Here is a 22,092-nt window from a genome sequence, read left to right as displayed (position 1 = left end):
TTGTCTGGACTGAAATCCAAAACACTAGAGGACAACTAATACACATCCTTTCAGACTCCTTTCCAACAGCTGTCCACTGAGGCCTGGAAATGTACTACAAGCTCGACTGAGGGGGCAACTACCTGGGAACAAACTCCCTCAGACTCCCTTGGACCACCAGTATGTCTCCTCCCAGCTTAAGGAGAGCATGATAGGGACTAAGTCTATGAGATCCAATGGGGCAGATAGCCTCCTCCGGCAAGACGCCTGTTTAGTAGCTGTTTGTCATAACCTGGGAATGTATAACAGGTTCGACTGTGGGGGTAATTACCCAGGGGGACTTCCAATCAGCCTCCATTGGATTTTCAGTATGACTCCTCCCAGGTTCAAGGGAGTATGACAGTGACTTAGGTCTACGAGAACTGGCGGGCTGGATTATCACCTCCTCTGCACAGCACTTAACTGTTACAAGGTTAACTTTGTGTTAACTCAGACATGAGACCGGCAAAGGCACAGGGAGGAAGGGGGGAGCTGGGCGTGGGAGACAATAATAGGGTTAGTACTAGGAGACAAAAATTTTATGTGGGGAGAGTTGGTGCTACATAATTGGAAGCTAGCACCAGGCGCTATTGCTCCCAGGTTGTAGATGGCAGCAGGCAGGGTAGTAGCTTGGGTGAGATGGTGAGTGTTCCTGGGCGCTCGGCACCGATTCTTGGCTGTCAAGAAAGTCTATTTATCCATTTAACCAAAAGCCAATTGCCACAAAAATAAGAAGCAATTTCTCTTCTTACTACAATCTGCCCTTACAATTTTTCAGTTCTCTGCAAAGAAAAGTGTAATAAGATGTTTTAAACAATTTTTTACCAACCATTGTTTGAAGCACACAGAGTAGTATAGGCAGTTGCCAGTTATTATCAGCCTCAGTTAATGGCGATCCAGTTTTATGGCACTGACATACAATTATTTCCACTAGACACTGATGATCGGATACTGGTGCCGACATACCTAACAAAGGTGTTGATCTACAGTTATTGGTGCCGATAAGTGCAGAAAATTTCAAAAAGAGAAAAGCGAAGAACTATTAAACTTCCAGTAGGCCTATTGCCAAACGGAAGTGAGTGACATATTGTGCCTGAAAGCTAATGAGGCAGAGGGTATTCTGGCATCCTTAGCTTTCCCTTAACAGGTAGGCAAATCATTCTCCTGAATCTGAGTGTGCATTTCAAAAATAACATTCATTGGAACCCCTTGATGGTGGAAGAATACTGAGCCCAGCATTGTGCTATGCCCTTCTGACAGCTGGAAGAGCGCTTTGGTGCCGAATACTGGTTCTCTAACACTGGGAAGCGGGAGAGAGCTCTCTGCCACTGCACTGCGCCTCTTCAACGGCCGAGATTCATTGGGAAAGAGCCATCAGCACTTCTTGTCTGGACTGGAATCCAAAGCACTAGAGGACAACTAATACACATCCTTTCAGACTCCTTTCCAACAGCTGTCCACTCAGGCTCGACAGAGGGGGGGCAACTACCTGGGAGCGAACCCCCTTAGACTCCCTTGGACCACCAGTATGTCTCATCCCAGCTTAAGGGGAGCAAGATAAGGACTAAGTATAGAACCGATGGGACGGATAGCCACCTCCAGCAAGATGCCTGCTCAGTAGCTGTTTGTCATAACCTGGGAATGTAGCTGTTTGTCATAACCTGGGAATGTATAACAGGTTTGACTGCGGGGGCAATTACCCAGGGGGACTTCCAATCAGCCTCTATTGGATTTTCAGTACGACTCCTCCCAGGTTCAGGGAAGTATGATATGGAGGAGTAATGATAGTTGATATTTGACAAACATCTCCAAAAGGTTGTGTGAGAGAGAGAGAGAGAGAGAGAGAGAGAAGAGAGGAGAGAGAGAGGAGAGAGAGAGAGAGAGAGAGAGATGAGAGAGATTGGTGGAAGAATGAATGGGAGTGGTTAAATGGCGGTCGGAAGTATGTCTGTTGTGGCGCTTTTTGGGAAGTCAATGGAAGTCTGTTACGAGAGTTGTAAACAGTGAGGCGTCTTTGGTCAAGTCAGTGTTGGTTTTGGCAGCAGTTTTTCCCTTTGGTGTTTCGTTGTTTGGGTGTTATTTGATAGATTTTGGGGTTGTGAAGTTGTTGTGCGTGTGTCTGTCTGGTTGTGGTGAGGTTAAGAAGGTTGGTGGTGTATTTTCGGTGTCTGTTAGTGGTGGTTGGGGCAGGGTTGGTTTTGGCGGGTTGTTGTACTGCTGTAAGTCGTGTGGTTGTCGTGTTTTTTCAGGCGGTTGGTGTTCATCTGCATTTAAGTTTAGTCGTTGGGTTATTGAGTTTTGTGGGGTTGTGGGTCCCGGGTGGTTGATTTGTGTTTGGTTGTCGGCGGTGGTTGTGTTGGCTAGCCTATAGCCTATATCCAGTGGACGACAGCACAGCCTAGTCCTAGGTATCAGAAGCCAGCGGTGAGTACCTGTTTGTGTTTTTTGTTCTGTATGTAGGTATTGGGGCAATTGTCCTGCTGTGTTTTTTAGTGTTAAGTGGAAAGTGTGATTGAGGGTGGGTTTGATAGCCAGACAGGTTAAGTTTATGTGGGGAGGTTACTTGTTTTTGTGATCCCGCCACATTATTTTTGGCGCCGAACAGGGACTGTTGGTGTGGCAGCTGCAGGACAATTGGTCTAGGCTAGTGTGTATGAGTGGTGAGAAAGTTTGAGATGGAAGGATTTGAGTGAGGTGGAGAGGCTGAAGGAGGAGTTGAGGTTGGAGAGGGAAGTAAGAGGACAATTAGAAGTGGATAATGAGAGGTTAAGGGTAGAATGTTGGTGAGGAGCTGAAGAGCAAGTTAGAGGAAATGAGAGGAATGCTAAGAAGTGCAAAAGTGGAAATGAAAGAAGAAGTGAAAGGAGCAGAAGAGAGAATGGTTGAGAAAATGGATGAAAAATTCTTAGTGATGATGAATGCAGTGCAGATGATGAAGGGGTCATGGGAGAGGGAGCTGTAGGGGGTAGGCCTACTAGGTCTTGTGATAGGCCAGAAGTGGTAAAGACAGTGGAAGAGCGAGGGGATGAAACTGCAAGTGACGAAGGTGACTTGTTTGTGATAGGTAAAGGAAAGAAGGGAAAGAGACAGGATAAGGATAAACCTGAGGACAAGAATAAGAAGGGGGCTGACGAAAAGAAGACGACTAAGGGAAAGAAGGTTAGGAAGGATGACGGACAGGATGAGACTAGGACTGAATACATTGGGGAAAGGGCTGAGAGTGATTTAGATAGCGGTGAGTGGAAACAGGTGGGTAGAAAGAAGGGCAAGAAGAGCGTAATGAGGAGCATGGATGTTAGTATGGAAGTTGATTCGCTGTATTCGGACGAGGTTAAGAGGGATCAGAATGGTGGAAGTAGCGAAAGTGAGAGTGAGCGGGAAGTACGAAAGGCTGTATATATGAGAGAGATACCTAGATGTGCACAATACGAGGAATATGGTAGTAGGGACATAGGGGATTTTTTTAAGGAATATGAGAGGTATTGTGAGGCAAAGTATGGGGATAACAAGAGAGTCTGGGCAAGAGAGTTGGGTAGCTTTTTGACCGGATTTTTGTTGAATATGTATGGGGTAATGATGAGTGTAGGGAATGTGCCGTATGAGAGTGTGAAAACCAGGATTGTGGAACAGGCGAAGAGGATAAGGAGTAGTGTTAGATATAGGAGAAAACATGGTTTTGATGAGGTAAGAATGAATGTTGGTGAGTCGTTGTTGATGTATGTGTGCAGGTTGGAAACATTAGCCAGGAAAAAGTTTGGGGATGAAGGGATAAATGAGTGTAAAGAGTTAGTGAGGAAGTTGTTGGCGACTGTGCCTGAGAGTGTGTATGAGTTTGTAAATCTGAAATGTAAGGAGAAAATGCAATGGACGAATGAAAGGTTGTCGTGGAACAGCATTTTGGAAATAGTAGAGGATTATGAGTTGGATAAGTGTATGAAAGAGAGTAGAAGTGTTAGTGTTAGGACTGAAGTGGCTGATGTTATACCAGAGTTTAAGAGCTATAGGGAGGCAGTTTTGGAAGGGCCAAGGCGAATGGCAGAGCGAGTGGTTGATATGAGCGTTAGAGCCAGTAACGTAAGTATGGTTAGCCCAAAGAGAGATCGGAGTGCAAGCGTTGGAAGATTAGGGTCGGTTAGTCGTGAACGAGAGCAGCAATGTTACAGATGTGGAAAGCTAGGGCACAGGAAGAATGAATGTCGGTGGGCGTTGGGAGCTTGCTTCGGGTGTGGGCAAACAGGGGCATTTTGGTGAGCGAGTATAAGAAAGATAGGGATGTTAAGTGTTACAGGTGTGGGCAAGTAGGGCATATAACAAGTGGATATCGAGGTACTCGTGTGACTGAGGTTTGCGGTAATTGCGGGAAGAATGGGCATTATGCTAGGATGTGTAAGGAACAGCGGGCAAAATGTGTGTAATGTGGAATGGAAGGTCATGTGGTGAGTGTGTGTAGGCGAAAGAGGATGAGTCAGGTTGGGAGTTTGGGAAACTAGGTACAAAGGGGATTCAGTTGGGTGGGTCTCTGGTGTGTGGTCAGTAAGAGTGATGCATGTGCGTGAAGGATGTGCATGAAAAGGGGTTTGGGAGGAAGAGCTCATGAATGTATGAGTGTAAAAGTGAGGTGCAAATGGGGGTGTTTTTGGTTGCTGCGATGATACTGGGTGCAGTGTCAGTGTTCTTTTTAAGAATGGATGTGACAAGTTGCGGAGTGAGTGTGAAATTGGGAAATGTAAAGGGGAGGTACGAGGAATAGGAAATTTTGGGTATGCCTGTGGTGGGAATGTTGCGTGAAAATGTAGAAATCGAAGGGGTAGGGATGAGGAAGGTGACTTTTATGTGATCGAGGGAATGAGTGATAAGTATGATATGTTGTTAGGATACAGGTTCTTGAAGAAGTGTGGGATGGTGGTCCATCCGAGCAGGAATATGATTGAGTTGCATAGGAAGGGAATGTACATGGAGAGTTGTACTTGGATGGGGATGGAGGAGTAAGCAGTAAAATATGGAAGGGAGTGCCGTTGGTTGCGAAAGAGAGTGTAAAAGTGCCCGCAAGAAGTTGGAGAAGTTGTTAGTGTGAAAGTTGCGTGGCCCGATAGTCTTGGGATTGTCAAAGGTGACAAGTGTGCATATGTGGTTGAGGGTGTGGATGCGAACAGTTGTAAGAAGAGCGGGTGTGCATGTGTACGACGGGATTTTGGATATGGAGAATCCTCGGGTTTTTGTGGCCTCATTGCCGAGTGTTAGGAAAAAGCGAGTGCGGGTTGTTGTATACGTTGGTGGATGTGGACGACGAAAGATATGTTAGGGTGCGGCAGGTGATGACAGGTAGCATGAAAGAAAGTGATGAGTTGAAGTATGATGAGTTGAGAGAAAGAATTGGGGTGGATGAAAATGTTGGTGATGACGAGAGGGAGCGGTTGATGCAGATGTTGTGGGATAGGCGGGGTGCGTTGAGTCGGGGTGATGAGGATTTCAGGGGATCTAAGCTCCCAGAGTTCAAGATAGTTTTGAATGACGATACCCCCATATATCAGCGTCCCCGACACTTTTTCTGCGCCTATTGCCCGAGAGATTGAGGAACAGTGTGAGGAACTTGAGAGAATGGGAGTGATCGAGAGGAGCGAGAGTGCTTGGAATAGTCCCATAGTCCCAGTACGCAAGACAGATGGGAGTTTGAGGATGTGTGTGGATTACAGGAAGGTGAATGAAGTGACTGTGAAGGAGCGATTCCCGATGAATGTGGTGTCTGATTGTGTGTATAAGATGCATGGGATGAGAGTGTTCACAAAATTGGATTTGGTAAGGGGCTATTACCAGATGCCTCTTGAGGAAGGGAAGAAGGCATGTTACGGCTTTTTCGAGTGGTAGCTGCCACTATCAATTCAAGAGGTTAAGTTTTGGATTGGCTAATGCGCCTGCTGCCTTCCAGAGGGCCATGAATGTAGTTTTGGCTGGTTTTGATAGAAGGAAGGTGACTGTGTTTATAGATGACGTTTTGATTGCAAGTGAGACTGTTGAGGAGAATGTGGAACTGCTTGAGAAGGTGTTGGAACGGTTGGAAGAGGTTGGAGTGAAAGTGAAGCTGGAGAAGTGTACGTGGTTGGCTGGGGAAGTGGAATTTCTTGGTCATAAGGTGAGTGCGAGTGGTGTAAGGAAGAGTGAAAAGTTTGTGGAAAAAGTAAAGGAGTTTCCACGTCCACGGACCATGCGGGAGTTAAAGGGTTTTTGGGTTTTTTGGGTTTGATTGAGTTCGGGAGGAAGTTCGTTAGGGATTGTTCGGGTATAGGGAAGCCGTTGACTGAATGGACCGGGAAGAAAAATTGTACTAAGCTGAGGTGGGATGAGCGAATGGTGGGAGCATTTGAGAGATTGAAAGAGGAGGCTGCTAGGGACGTCACCTTGGCTTTTCCGGACTACAGTGAGGATGCCAGTAAGCTTGAGTTGTATGCTGATGCTAGTAAGTTTAGTATGGGAGGATGCTTGGTGCAGATGCAAGAGGTGAATGGGGAGGGACAATTGAGAGTGATTGCGTATGTGAGTAAAGCTTTTAATAAAGCAGAGCTTAAGTATTCGGTGGTTGAGAAGGAGCTTGCGGCAATAGGTTTGTGTGAAAGCGTTGAAAGTGTTTTTGTATGGGGTAAAATTCGTCATAAGGACAGATCATCGGCCGTTAGTTTATATGATCAGAAGGAAGTGTGAATGCTAGGATTGCGAGGACAATTGAGGATTTGAGTGAGTTTGATTTTAGCTTAGAATATGTGCCTGGGAGTAAAAATGTGATTGCTGATACGATGTCTAGGATGCATGGTAAGGACAGTGGTGTTGTGAAAAGTGACTGGGATCCGAATATGGTACCTAAGGGGTTGGTTGTAAAAGAGAGGTTTGAGGGGAATGACAGAATGTGTGAATGTTTGTTTTTGGCGTTGAAAAACTTGGAAGGTAAGGGTCTGGTTGAAGAGGTACCCGGTAGTGTGAATGAGTTGCGAGTGAAGTTGATGAGTGATGTGCAGAAGGAAGTGGCATGTGCGGAACAAGGTGGGCAAGGAAGGAAAGTGTTGCATGAATTGTTGTCAGCAGTAGCTGAGTTGTTTGGAATAAAAGTGTTGTTGTATTTTGGATGGGACAGACCGGTTGAATATCGAGGAAGGGTGAGTACAGGTAATGAACGTGGGGTTTTGATGATTCAGTGCGGGGAACGTGGTTGTAATTGGTTGGTTACAAAAAGGGACTGTGAAGGGGATCTGAGTCAGAATTGTGGAAATGGGGAGTTAACTGGGGATGAATGTGATGAGGAGGATGTGTGTGGATAACCAGGTGGACGTGGTAGTGAATGTGTGTATGCATGGGACTCGAGGGAAAATGGTGGGACGTTTGTCCAAGTAAAATGATAGTGAGTATTGTAGTTTGGTTGACACAGGGGCACAAGTTTCCTTGGTGAGTGGGTCAGTGGTGAGTGAACTTGAGAGATGTGATTGGGAAGTGAAAAGGCAGTCTACAAGTGTGAGAATACATGGGTTGGGACAAGGAAGTTTTAGTATGGGAAGAGGTACGGTTAAAGGTTAGGTTGGGGGATCTTGAAGTAATGCATAACTTTATAGTCATAGGAGAAAATGATATGCCATCTTGCTTTTTAATAGGGATAGATTTTTTGAGGATCCACGATATGGACGTAGATATAGGAAATGGAATTCTTAGAAAGGGGGGCAGACAAGTAGCTAGGATTCAAGATGGTAATGTATTTGTAGCAAACTTTGTGGGTATGATTGATATTGCTGGGAGTGAGAATGATCTGTTGAGTGAGGAAGAGATTGAGGAAATGCAAAATAAGTGCCTGGAGATAAGTGTGTTGCGACAATGTGTTTTGGGAGGAGTGCGTGTGGAAGACTGGCCATGTGAATTGGATGTATATAAGAGGGTTGCTAAACGTTTTGTGGTGTGCAAAAACATAGTGTACTTTTTGCATCAGGAAGGGGTGTATGACAAGGAAGTGTATGTGCCAGTGTTTTCTGTTGAGTCAGCTGTGAGTATGTGTTTGTTGGTGCATGATCGGTTTGGGCATATGGGAAAAAATAAGTTGTGGGAATGCATGAGAGAGAGATTGTAAGCTCCTGGGTTGAGTAAGATTTGTGTGGATGTGGCTGTCATGTGTGAAGACTGTCAGAGGGGAAAGTATCAGAGTGTGCATGCAAGTCCACCTGTGTTGCGATTGCAGATGAAAGAGCCGTTTGAAATGCTTGTGATTGATTGTGTTTCTTTGCCCAGGACTGCGAGAGGACACGTGGGGATGATTGTGATGGTGGATCACATGAGTAAATTTGCTTATGTGGTTCCCATCAAAGATAAGAGGAGTGAAACTGTTGCACGAATGGTGGGTCAAGTGATGTTGCCCATGTGTGTGTGTAAGCCGGCAAAAATGTTGAGTGATAATGGACCTGAGTTTGTGGGATGGGAATTTGAAGAAATGTTGAAGGAATGGGGTATTGTGCATGTGTATTCTACTCCGTATATGCCCAGTGCGAATGGGTTAGCTGAAAGGACTGTTAGGACGATGACTCAGATTTTGCGAATGATGAGTAAGATCGACAAAGGATTGGGATATGTATGTAGGACATGCAGTTTGGGTACATAATGCCACACTGCAGAAGACTATAGGTATGTCTCCTTGTAAATATGTGTTGAATTTTGAAAGGATTGTCAGACCGCGGTTGGGTCTGTCAGAAGGTGATCGGGATTTGTGGAAGAAAGCGAGTGAAAGGTTTGAGAGTTTTAAGATTGGGGATAAAGGTGTTGAAAGAGGTGGTTGAGATGGGAAGAATGAATGTGAATAAAGTAAGGGAGAAATTTGAAGGGCCTTTTGAGATTTTGGAAGTGGGGACCGAGTGGATTGAGTTATGTTTTGGGGAAATTGCGAGTAGGTGGGGGACTGGATGAGGTTAGGGCACACCATAACCAGCTCCGTAAGTGGAGGGAAGTACCCCAGTATGTTCGTGAGAATGCGATGAGTGAGTGGATGAGTATGAATCAACGGTCAGTGAACAAATTGGTCTGGGAGATCGACAGTTGGTGTTGGTTGAGTATGGAAGAAAACAGAAGAGTGTGGAGAGAGGAAGTGGAAGGGAAAAGCGTGAACGGCATGGTAAAGGGGTTGGTGGTAGGGTGCAAACGGTTGATAAAGCGTGTGCTACGGATGACTTTGGGGGAATGAATGATACTTGTAGTGTATGTGGGTTTGATTTGACAGGGACAAATAAGACTTCAGTGAGAAGGAAACTGCGTAGTGAGGAGATGGTTGATAGGATGGATAAGTCTTTTGCAGAGTTTGACAGAAGTATGGATGAACTGAGTGGTTTGGTGGCCGAAATAGGGGAGATGTTGGAACCAGAGTTAGAAGACATCGGTGAAGTGGTGAATGGAACTTGGGAGGATGGTAGTGAGGGAGATAATGGGAGTTTGAAAGAAAGTGGGTTTGGAAGAAGTGAATGGCGATGTAACTGAAAGAGTGTATGATGATCCTCAAACAAGATCCAGGGGACCTGCATCTGAGCATCCTTGGGTGTTGCGAAAGGCAATTTAATGTGGATGTTGTGAGTGTAAGGAGATGTTGTCAAATGTAATGGGGGAGGTAATATGGAGGAGTAATGATAGTTGATATTTGACAACATCTCCAAAGGTTGTGTGAGAGAGAGAGAGAGAGAGAGAGAGAGAGAGAGAGAGAGAGAGAGAGAGAGAGAGAGAGAGAGAGAGAGAGAGATTGGTGGAAGAATGAATGGGAGTGGTTAAATGGCGGTCGGAAGTATGTCTGTTGTGGCGCTTTTTGGGAAGTCAATGGAAGTCTGTTACGAGAGTTGTAAACAGTGAGGCGTCTGGTCAAGTCAGTGTTGGTTTTGGCAGCAGTTTTCCTTTGGTGTTTCGTTGTTTGGGTGTTATTTGATAGATTTTGGGGTTGTGAAGTTGTTGTGCGTGTGTCTGTCTGGTTGTGGTGAGGTTAAGAAGGTTGGTGGTGCATTTTCGGTGTCTGTTAGTGGTGGTTGGGGCAGGGTTGGTTTTGGCGGGTTGTTGTACTGCTGTAAGTCGTGTGGTTGTCGTGTTTTTTCAGGCGGTTGGTGTTCATCTGCATTTAGTCGTTGGGTTATTGAGTTTTTGTGGGGTGGGTGGGGGGTCCCGGGTGGTTGATTTGTGTTTGGTTGTCGGCGGTGGTTGTGTGTGGCTAGCCTATAGCCTATATCCAGTGGACGACAGCACAGCCTAGTCCTAGGTATCAGAAGCCAGCGGTGAGTACCTGTTTGTGTTTTTTGTTCTGTATGTAGGTATTGGGGCAATTGTCCTGCTGTGTTTTTTAGTGTTAAGTGGAAAGTGTGATTGAGGGTGGGTTTGATAGCCAGACAGGTTAAGTTTATGTGGGGAGGTTACTTGTTTTTGTGATCCCGCCACAATGACAGTGACTTAGGTCTAGGAGAACTGGCAGGTTGGATTATCAACTCCACTGCACAGCACTTCACTGTTACAAGGTTAACTTTGTGTTAACTCAGACACGAGACCGACAAAGGTACAGGAAGGAAGGGGGGAGCCAAGCTTGGGAGACAATAAAAGGATTATCGTCATGCCATCAGAATAAAAACCGTCCACCCAAACCCCCCTCACAATAACTGGGGATTGCCTGTGCCATCATACATACATATCTCAATTCCTATCAAACATTATTTGAGACTTGCAGATATGTATTCACCACTGAAAATATCAGTTCGGTAGCCAATGCAATATTTACGTTATAATACACTACTCAGTAAAGGATAGTTAATCAATTGATTGCAAATTTGCGGTAGCAAAATTTGATAAACTTGGATAAGATCTTGACAACAAAACCAATAAAATACTAATCCTGAAAGCTGTAAGCCTGAAGACAACTAAAAATCAGCAATAATACTTCACTGAAAATCCAGTTAAATAACCAGCAAACAATGAACAAAGCTGCTGCAAATACCCAATGTTTACATCGGGTATGGCAAAACCAGACTGAGGTTGTCAGCTAAGTCGTCCCTAGCATTCCTATCAAGTGGCGGGACTAATCACCTACACTAAACAATGAAGGCACCAGTGTGAATTTTGAATTTAAGCTGCCACATAAGTTGAAACTGCAGTACTCAACAAGATATTATAGCATCAAGTGGCATAATATCTTGTCGAATTTTGAAGGAACAGAAAAGCTAGGAAGAAATTCTGTCAGTGCATTAGACTTCTACAGCGCATAGAGAAACGGGTGGAACTTGGACACTGACCAGGAGAGAGCACTCAGTCACTTGCTTGGAGGTTTAATAAGCGGCTGTATATATTTTTTGGTCAGCAATCCAACCACTATTTTTGCCTACTACGCATCACTTTATTGCCCCTTATGAGCTTAATATGGGCCAAGATGGTGATTTGAGTCAACAAATAATAGCAAAGAAATGTTGTTGAAGCAATCTGGCATTAGAACAATGCTGATGTTGGATCAGCTGGTTGTGAGGAGGCATTCAGTTTGACGCTGGGTTGCCAGATTTAACAAAGGTGGCAACCATGAAATTCCATCTTGAAAAAAGCGCACTGGTATGCCTAAGAAGACCTCTGATTGAAGTTTGACTGTTCTAAAGTGTCAATCACTTTTTAACTGACATTTGAGAAGAGTCAAACTTTGATCAGAATTCTTCCTAGGCATACCAGTTCACTTTTTCTGAGATGGAATTTCATGGTTACCACCTTCGTTAAATCTGGCAACCCTGTGTTGAACTGAATGCTTCCTCACAACCAGCTGATCCAATACCTGTTTTGTTCTAATGCCAGATTGGTTCAATGACATATCTCTGCTATTATCAGTTTACTCAAATCACTGTCTTACCCCATATTAAGGCCACAGGGGGCAATAAAAGATACATAGTAAGCAAAAATTGCAGTGGAAGCGCTGACCAAAATGACAAATTTTAAACCAATTTCTGAGGTCTTATCAATAAGATTATTTCCTGTGCAAGCTGGTAACTGATCAGATCAATCTAAGACTGAAAAGCAAAGAATCTGTGACTTCTGGCAACCATGATGCGTTGTGAGGCTGGAAGCCACACATGTAGGGCGGGACTGGCTAGTCTTTTCCTCAACCCAGGATACCTGAGAAGGTAGAGGGGCAGCTAGAGGTGGGCCATTAGTTGTTAAGACCTCGGGTTGTTAGCTATAAGAAATACAAATCTTTAAAATTTGTCATTTATTCATACTCGGAACAAACCCTCGGTCTTAACAATAGGATAGACTTATACCTTGGTGGGAGGGACACATATCCTAACCGGCTGGGGTTAACCCACCTGCTCACTGTTTCAGAAGATCGGTTCTGACCCATGTGATGCAGTGTCCGTGAGAGGTCTGATATTTGATATGTAACCCTTCAACCATCTGAGTTGACACACAATGATATACTATGAGCAGATTCATTGCATCTGGGAAATCTATAAGGGAATTCTGGTTGTTGCAATAACATATCGAGGTTCCATCTGTATCTGCTCACACTCCCCCTCTCCCTTGCTAGAGAGGGGGAGACAAGTTACAACTGAGTAGCCCTTTAATTACTTGGTTATGATGTAAAGAGGCTATCAGTATGACTCCCTTGCTCACCTGTATCATACTAGACCAGCATCATGCCGTGTCTATTCCTCTACCCTCCCGTAGGAAGAAGAAAGGAATAAAGAAAAAGGAAGAGACCAGCCAAATCAATCATTCTCTCTTCCACACAATCATCATAGGTAAAATACAATCGTCCCGTAAGGGTACCTAGTGAATTACACTTGTTGGTCAGCCACCACAAAACCCAAGGAAAATGTATCCAAGGACTTTGTGCAATGTCTCTTAGGTAAAATGAGGTGAACGTGGTCTGGCATCGCCAGGTACCAGCGTTCAGAGCTCTCTGGACTGCCAGATTTTTCTTGAATGCCACAGAGGAACTTATGCTTGTGATGTAGTGTGCTCTAGCTTGCACAGACTCATACGTGTGGCCCTCCCTAGAACTGTATGCTCGTCTAATTATCTCCCTAATCCAGAAAAAAGGGTATTCTTGGATACTTCCTTTCTGACTTGTCCTGTGCTTATGAAAAGTCTATGACATCTAGGTCTTAGATGGCGAGTTCTTTTCAGATAGCACCTCAGGGATCTGACCAGGCACAGTAAGAGCTCTTGGGGGTCACCTCCTACAGTCTTTCAATGATGGGATGGAGAAAGACTCGAATCTGTCATCTTGCACCGAGGGGTTCTGGGTCTTGGCCACGAATTCTTGGACAAACTCGAAGGACACGGACCCCCAACCTCTGGTGTGCAAAACATTATAGCTCAACCCGTGGAGTTCTCCCACCCTCTTTGAAGAGGCCACAGCTAACAGGAAGACTGTTTTCAGTGTCAAATCCTTGTCCGAAGCCTGACGTAGAGGCTCGAACAGTGCTCTAGTGAGGCTCTTCAAGACTAGTGAGACATCCCACGCTGGGGGTCTGAGTTCTCTAGGTGAACAGGTCTGTTGGAAACCCCTGAACAGCAAGGCAATCTCCAAGGACACCGAAATGTCTACGCCTGTCAAGCAGAGCACTAGGCTTAGTGCCACCCTTGTAGCCTCTAACAGCCAAAATTGACAGTCCTTTATCATTATTGAGGAATACTAGAAAATCCGCTAAGCGTTGAATAGAGGTTTCGAGTGGAGAGAAACCACATCGACAACACCAATCACAGTACACTGTCCACTTTCCCTAACATACTGCTACTGATGAGGTTCTGAGGTAGGTGGACATATCTTGCATTGTCTGCCGAGAAAAGCATTCTCTCTAAGAGATGCTTGACAGTTTCCATCCATGAAGAGAAAGGGACTCTACTGCTAGGTGAAATCTTTCTATGTGAGGCTGTCGCAGAAGATCTCGCCACGGTGGGATTCTCCTTGGTGCCTCTGTCAATAGAGCCAGAAGGTCCGGGAACCAATCTGTTTGGGGCCATAGGGGTGCCACTAAAGTCATCCTGAGATTCCAAGAGGCCATTACTCTGTTCAGGACCTGGCGGATTAGGCAGAACAAGGGAACACATATACTTCAATGTCTTCCCAGGGATATGGAAAGGCATCCTCTGCCAGAGCCTGAGGGTCTGGCACCACTGAGCAGTACCCCTGTAGCTTCCTGTTGAAGTGTGTTGCAAAGAGATCCAGTACGGGTCTCCCCCATACCTGAAACAGCCTTTCTGCCACATCCTGATGTAAGAACCACTCCGTTCCCAGAATCTGGTTCTGACGGCTCAGTTTGTTGGCCACTACGTTCTCCCTTTCTGGGATGTTTCTCACCGATAGTTCCATCGCGTTGTCCACCGCCCACTGGTGTAGGTCGACTGCCAGTGAATGCAGTTGACGTAACATTAGGTCTCCCTGCTTGTTCACGTGGGCAACCACTGTGGTATTGTCCAACATCAGAACTACTGAGTGTCCCTCTACTTTCTCCCAAAAATCTTTAAGTCCCAGAAAGGCTGCTTTCAGCTCCAGAACACTGATATGCAGCTGCTTTTCCTCAGTACTCCTAGGTTCTGATGCTAACAGTTCCAGGTGGGCACCCCAGCCTGAGCTGGAGGCATCGGAGAACAGAGGAGGAGAAAGTAAGGGCACACCCCAATGTAGTGTTCCAATCGTCCAACCACCACTGAAGATTTTGTCTCACTTCCTCTGATAGTGGTACTCTCTGCCCAGGGGAATCTCCCGCCGGCAACCGAAATTCTTTCAGCCTCCACTGCAGTGACCGAAGATGTAACCGACCATGAGGGACCAGCTTCTCCTGGGAAGACAGAATCCCCAGTAGTACCTACCACTGATGAGCCAGTTGGTCTGGTTGAAAGGAATTTGTGGGCTACTAGATGCAATCTCTCTGATCTCTGGTCCGATAGGAAGACTCTCAACTCCGTTGTGTCTATCACCATCCCCAGGGAAAGTGTCCTCTGGCTGGGAACTAGGTTTGACTTCTCCATATTTATCATGATACCCAGTTCTTGATAGAACCGAAGGAGTCAGCCCCTGTCCTGGAGTAGCTTGTCGCTGGAGCTTGCTAACACTAGCCAGTCATCAAGATATCTCAGAAGTCGAATCCCCTGGGTGTGAGCCCACAAGAAAGATGAGAGTGAAAATCCTTGTGAATACCTGGGGTGATGTGGCTAATCCGAAGCATAGGACCTTGAATTGGTAGATTCATTCCCGGAGTGAAGCGCAGAAACTTCCTGGACAAAGGGTGAATAGGAACCTGGAAGTAGGCATCTCTCAGGTCTATTGAAAGCAAGAAGCCATTGTCCCTTACTACTGCTAGGACAGTCCAAGGGGTCTCCATCTTGAATCTTGTCTTCTTGATGAATAGGTTCAGGGATGACAGGGCAATTAATGGCCTCCGATTGCCCGTTGTCTTTGGTATCAGGAAGATACAACTGTAAAATCTCAGTGTGAGGTGTTCTAATTCCTCTATCGCCCCTTTGTCCAATATCTTTGACACTTCCTCTCGAAGGGCTATGAACTTCAGTGATCACTGTGAATACGTCTGGTTGAGGATGTGGTTGTCTGAGAGGGGAGGGGAGAGTTCAAATAGTAGTAGATATCCCACCTGAAGGACATCTACTACCCACTTCTCTGGCCCGTGATTTTGCCACTTGGCCCATTGGCTCACCAGGCATCCCCCTACCTGTGGCAACAGAGAAGGAGAGGCACCAACTTTATTGGCAGCTCCCTCTGCCTCTGCCCCTTGCACCCATTCCTGGTTTGAATCCTCTGGATTAAAAGGGGCATTGCTGTTTGACGGACTTGGCTTGTGAGATTGTCTGTGGAACCTTTAACGCTGTTGAGTTCTTACCATTTCTCACTGGTGGCTGTCTTCTCAACTGCCTTTGAGGAAGAGGGGGAGGGCATTGAGCGCTTGCTTCCAACTTTGACACCGCTTGGTGTACTAACTGTCCTTCGTATCAGCTTTTCAGTGGTCAATTGCCTACTCCAACTGTGTCCTGGGGAACAGGAACTGTGATTCCAAGATATCACCATTCCGGAGGCCAGATACCGAGTCAGGATCTAGTCCATTTGCTACCTTGGAGAGCGCTGCATCTCTCCAGGTTAACAGAAGATTGGCCCATAAGTTCCCACACAAGTGAGCAAAGTATGAGATCGCCTTGGCTCCCGACTGCAGGATCCCTGTGAGTGACGAAGGGTTCACTGCTCCACTTTCTGCACTTTCAGGCGCTATCCTGGCTATGGCAGTGGCCCACCAGTTCAGCCAAGATACCGCCTGAAATATGGATGCCGCTGTAGTCTCCAATGTCAGTGCCTCCTGAGAAGAAAGTGCTGGGCCTATTGACCTAACCTGTTCCAAGGTAAGGCCTGGTTTCAGGCAAATCACGTCAGGGTTAAAATGGCAGGGCGCAAAGTGAGCTACATTAGTTGAGTAGTATTTCCTATGGTGACCAAGGGGAGGTGGAAGAAACTTTAAAGTCCTTGATGCCCGCAGCGAACCATCCTGGTCTGACACCAGTTCATTTATCTTGTACAACACTGATTGTGCGTGTTGCGACAGTGGTAGCACGAACAACGTCTTCGGATCTTGTCTGGCCCCAGTAGTGCCTCTATACCTGACGGCACCATTGTTGATTGTGGTTGCGTTCTACCTTTCACATTATTGAACTCTCTAATGAGCCCAATTAACGCTGTAAAGGAAGATAGAAACTCTTGTCTCTCTCCTTCGTGCTAAGTATGAGGTGTGGAAGTAGTCTTGTCCATATCCTCCGTGCTTCCTGCTATGCTCGACACTGCAGCTCGTGATGGAGGGTTCTCCACATTCTCCTGCTCTTGATAATGTTGGGCCAAGCCTATTTGACCCCTGGCCTGGTTCTCGCGACGATCCACTAATCCTTCTGTGTTCACGTTCATGTAATGGATCATGCACATGAGCACTGTGTCCACGTCCATATAACACATCACTTCTGCGGATGTGTGAGGGACTAGGAGTTTGTTTCCGAGAGGAAGAATGTGACTGCTCCCTGGATAAGGAGCGTCTTCAATTATCCTCACTACTCCCGGTTGAGACAAGCTTTGACCTCTTGAAAGTCCTTGACTCTCCAGCATCTTGTTCGTTGTGCCAGAAGGGGAGGGGGGGCACGGCATCGGGGACACAGTCCTTTCCTCCCTACGGTGTTTCCTCACCTTCACTGGGGTGATGGCTGCCTTCCTCTTAATGCCCTTCCTCTTCAGAGCTAAGGCTGCTAACTTACTCTCCAACACTTAGTCCAGTCTATCGCAAAGCGACTGAAACTGTCACAGACGTCTCTTCGCAAGCGGACGATGTCATGGCCGGGAGAAATGACATCATTGGTCTTGAAAGATGGCAGCTCACTGCCTCCGACACTATGGGATGGGCGGATGAATCGAGTGACGTCACGGTCTCCCCAAACCCAGAATCAGCTGCTTGTCTCTGCGGCAGAGGAATACAGTATGGTATCTGTGGAGGGATACTGGGTAGCAACTGTGCTGACCACATCTGCCCTCAGGTGGGGCACCAAGCGGTCCTACATAGAAGAGACCTGGTGGTGGGGGGACGTCTATGGTGGTAGGAGGAGGGGTCCGTGATTCCAGAAAATGCGACAACAACCCCTCCCAGTATGGAGGAGTTGTGGAGTTCCATTTGACAATGTCTGTGAGAGAGAGAGAGAGAGAGAGAGAGAGAGAGAGAGAGAGAGAGAGAGAGAGAGAGAGAGAGTAATTGGTGGTTGGATGGTTAACGACTGTATTGGCTGTTGGTGAGTTCTGGCTGGGTTGTCTGCTGGTAGAGATCAGAGTTCTGTGTTTTTGGTAGTTTTCAGTCAGTCTTTGGTGAGAGCTGGTCACAGTTAGTAGTGTAGGAAGCAGTTATTTGAAGGCACTGGGAGTTAGTTGAGTTTTATGTGTTATTGATTTTTATTTGGTTGTTGTTAAGTTAGTGTTGTTTGCTTAGAGTTGTTGTGCCTGTGCTGTTGTGATTTTTTGTGTTGTTTGTGCAGTGGTCTTTTGTTGTGTTGGCGAGTTTTGTTGTTGTGTGAGGTTGTGGTTTTGTTGTTACGTTGTGGTTATGTTCCTTGGTTGGTTGCTGTGTTGTTGAGTTGTGGTTGCGTTCCATGGTTGTTGTTGTGTTGTTGTGGTCCTTGGTTGTGTTGTTGTTGGGTTGTAGTCCTTGGTTGTTGTGTTATTGGGTTGTGGGTATGGTCCTTGGTTGTTGTTGTTGGTATTTCTGTGACCTTGACTGGCGGACAGCACAGATAGCCCTGGAATATCTGGAGTTGGTAAAGTACATGTGTTTTGTGTTTGTTTTTTGTTTTTGTATAGGTGTAGGTCAATTGTCCTGAGTGTATTTTGTTGTGTAAAGAAGAAAGTGTGACTGAGGGTGGGTTTTGCCACTTGTTTTTTTTAAGCTTGTGATCCCGCCACATTATTTTTTGGCGCCCGAACAGGGACAGTTGGTGTGGCAGCTGCAGGGCAATTGGGGTAGTGAGTTGTGTGATTGGCAGAGAAAGTGAGGATGGAAGGGTTGAAGGAGATAGAGAGGCTGAAGGAGGAGCTGAGGTTGGCAAGGGAAGCTAAGGGAAGGTTGGGAGTGGAGAATGAGAGGTTGAGGGTAGAGTGTGAGGAGCTGAAGAGCGAGTTAGAGGAAATGAGAGGAATGCTAAGGAGTGCAAAAGTGGAAATGAAAGAAGAGAGCGGAAGAGAGAATGGTTGAGAAAATGGACGGAAAATTCGGGGTAATGATGAATGCAGTGCAAGAGATGATGCAAAAATGAAGGGATTCATGGGAGAGGAAGCTGTAGGCGGTAGGCCTACTGGGTCTTGTGACGGGCCAGGAATGGTAAAGAAAGTGAAAGAGCAAGTGGATGAGAGTACGAGTGACGAAGGTGATTTAGTTGTGATAGGTAAGGGAAAGAAGAAGACACAGGATAAGGATAAACCTGAGGACAAGAATAAGAAAGTGGCTGAGGAAAAGAAAACTAAGGGAAAGAAGGTTAGTAAGGGTGATGGACAGGATGAGACTAGGACAGAATACATTGGGGAAAGGGCTGAGAGTGATTTGGATAGCGGTGAGTGGAAACAGGTAGGTAGAAAGAAGAAGGGTAAGAAGAGCGTAGTTAGGGGTATGGACGTGAGTATGGAAGTGGATTCGCTGTATTCGGAAGAGGGAAAGAGGGGTCAGAATGGAAGTAGCGAAAGTGAGAGCAAGAGTGAGCGGGAAGTACGTAAGGCTGTGTATATGAGAGAGGTACCCCGATGTGCACAATAAGAGGAATATGGTAGTAGGGACATAGGGGACTTTTTTAAAGAATATGAGAGGTATTGTGAAGCTAAGTATGGGGATAACAAGAGAGTCTGGGCAAGGGAGTTGATGAGTGTAGGAAATGTGCCGCATGAGAGTGTAAAAGCTAGGATTGTAGAACAGGCAAAGAGGATAAAGAGTAGCATTAGATATAGGAGAAAGCAAGATTTTGAAGAGGCAAGAATGAATGTTGGTGAGCTGTTGTCGATGTATGTCTGTAGGTTAGAAACATAGCTAGGAAAAAGTTTGGGGACGAAGGGATAAATGAGTGTAAGGAGTTAGTGCGGAAGTTGTTGGCGACTGTACCAGAGTGTATATGAGTTTATGAATCTGAAACATAAGGAGAAAATGCGATGGACGAATGAAAGGTTAACATGGAACGACATTTTAGAAATAGTAGAGGATTACGAGTTAGATAGGTGTATGAAAGAGAGTAGAAGTGTTAGTGTTAGGACTGAAGTAGCTGAGGTTGTACCAGAGATTAGAAGCTATAAGGAGGCAGTTTTGGAAGGGCCGGGGCGAATGGCAGAGCGAGTGGTAGATAGGAGTGTTAGGGCAAGTAATGCGAGTGTAGTTAGCCCTAAAAGAGATAGGAGTGCGAGTGTTGGAAGAGTGGGGTCAGTTAGTCGTGAGCGAGGAAGATCAGTGTTATAGATGTGGTAAGCCAGGACACAGGAAGAATGTATGTTGGTGGACGTTAGGAGCGTGATTCGGGTGTGGGCAAACAGGGCATTTGGTGAGTGAGTGTAAGAAAGATAGGGATATTAAATGTTATAGGTGTGGACAGGCAGGGCACATCGCTAGTGGATGTCGGGGTACCTGTATGAACATAGTTTGCAGCAACTGTGGGACGAATGGCTATTATGCTAGGATGTGTAAAGAACAGCGTGCGAAGTGTGTTGAATGTGGAATGGAAGGTCACATGGCGACTGTGTGTAGGCAAAAGAAGATGAGTCAGGCTGGGAATTCGGGAAACTAGGTGGAAAGGGGATTCAGTTGGGTGGGTCCTCTAGTATGCGACAGTATGTTCGGGAGAATGCGATGAGTGAGTGGTTGAGGGTGAATAAATGTGAGCCAAGCATCAGTGAGCAAATGGGTCTGGAAGATCAGCAGTTAGTGTTGGTTGAGTATGGAAGAAAGCAGAAGAAAGTAAGGAAAGGGAATGAAAGGGAGAAACGTGAACTGCATGATAGAGGGGGTAGTGTTAGGGTAAAAATGGTGGATAAGGCGTGTAACACAGATGACTTTGAGGGGAGGAATGAAACATATAGCATGTGTGGGTCTAAACTGTCAGGGTTTGGTGAAGTTTCATCAGGAAGGGAATCAGGTGGTAAGGATGTAGTTGGCAGTACGAATGAGTCTCTTCGGGAGTTTGGTATGAGTGGTCTGGGAGAAGTTGTTGGCGGTGTATTTGAGTGTGTATGAGGGCCCTCAAACAAGATCCAGGGGACCTGCGTCCGAGCATCCGTGGGTGTTGCGGAAGGCTATTTAGTGTGGGTGTTGTGAGTGAAAGGAGACGTCAAATGTAACAGGGGAGGAAATATGGAGGAGTTATGGAGTTCCATTTGACAACGTCTGTGAGAGAGAGAGAGAGAGAGAGAGAGAGAGAGAGAGAGAGAGAGAGAGAGAGAGAGAGAGAGAGAGAGAGAGAGTAATTGGTGGTTGGATGGTTAACAACTGTATTGGCTGTTGGTGAGTTCTGGCTGGGTTGTCTGCTGGTAGAGATCAGAGTTCTGTGTTTTTGGTTAGTTTTCAGTCAGTCTTTGGTGAGAGCTGGTGACAGTTAGTAGTGTCGGAAGCAGTTATTTAAAGGCACTGGGAGTTAGTTGAGTTTTATGTGTTATTGATTTGTTATTTGGTTGTTGTTGTTAAGTTAGTGTTGTTTGCTTAGAGTTGTTGTGCCTGTGCTATTGTGATTTTTTGTGTTGTTTGTGCAGTGGTCTTTTGTTGTGTTGTTGAGTTTTGTTGTGTGAGGTTGTCGTTGTGTTCCTTGGTTGGTTGTTGTGTTGTTAGGTTGTGGCTATGTTCCTTGGTTGGTTGCTGTGTTGTTGAGTTGTGGTTGTGTTCCATGGTGGTTGTTGTGGTCCTTGGTTGTTGTGTTGTTGTTGGGTTGTAGTCCATGGTTGTTGGGTTATTGGATTGTGGGTTGTGGTTCTTGGTTGATGTTGTTGGTATTTCTGTGACCTCAACCGGCGGACAACACAGGATAGCCCTGGAATATCTGGAGTTGGTAAGTACATGTGTTTTGTGTTTTTTTTTTGTTTTTGTTTTTGTATAGGTGTAGGTCAATTGTCCTGCGTGTATTTTGTTGTGTAAAGAAGAAAGTGTGACTGAGGGAGGGTTTGGCAGCTGGAGTGATTAGGTTAATGTGGGGAGGGTTTTGCCACTTGTTTTTTTTAAGCTTGTGATCCCGCCACACCAGGATGGAGGACCCCGTAGCCCTAGCGATGCCCACAGTGCCGCCATCTTGAATGCTTATTCCCCTGAAACAAGATTACCATTAGGGACCACATCTTCCCTTCCGGAAAGAGAAATGGAGTCCGCACATGCGTGGCTTCCAGCCTCAAAACGCACTGGACGATCAGTTGCCAGAGGTCACAGATTCCTTGATTTTCAATCTTAGATTGATCCCACCGGTTACCAGCTTGCGCAGGAAATAATCCTATTGTTAAGACCAAGGGTTTCTTCCACTTATGAAAAAATGTATACAGCCGCTTATTAAACCTCCAAGCTAGTGACTGAG

The 22,092-nt window shown here is 45.9% G+C and overlaps 1 protein-coding gene across 1 annotated transcript in view; it reads right to left on the bottom strand.

Annotated features, from left to right (window-relative positions):
• LOC135198471 (DNA (cytosine-5)-methyltransferase 3A-like) overlaps window positions 1–22,092 on the bottom strand; it is a gene marked incomplete in the record, with an annotated part of 337,711 nt that overhangs the window by 215,929 nt on the left and 99,690 nt on the right.

The sequence above is a fragment of the Macrobrachium nipponense genome, chromosome 22 (assembly GCF_015104395.2).
Source record: "Macrobrachium nipponense isolate FS-2020 chromosome 22, ASM1510439v2, whole genome shotgun sequence".
Taxonomy (NCBI): domain Eukaryota; kingdom Metazoa; phylum Arthropoda; class Malacostraca; order Decapoda; family Palaemonidae; genus Macrobrachium; species Macrobrachium nipponense.
The sequence above is the reverse complement of the archived record's forward strand: the minus strand, read 5'-3'. Positions and strand labels throughout refer to the sequence as shown.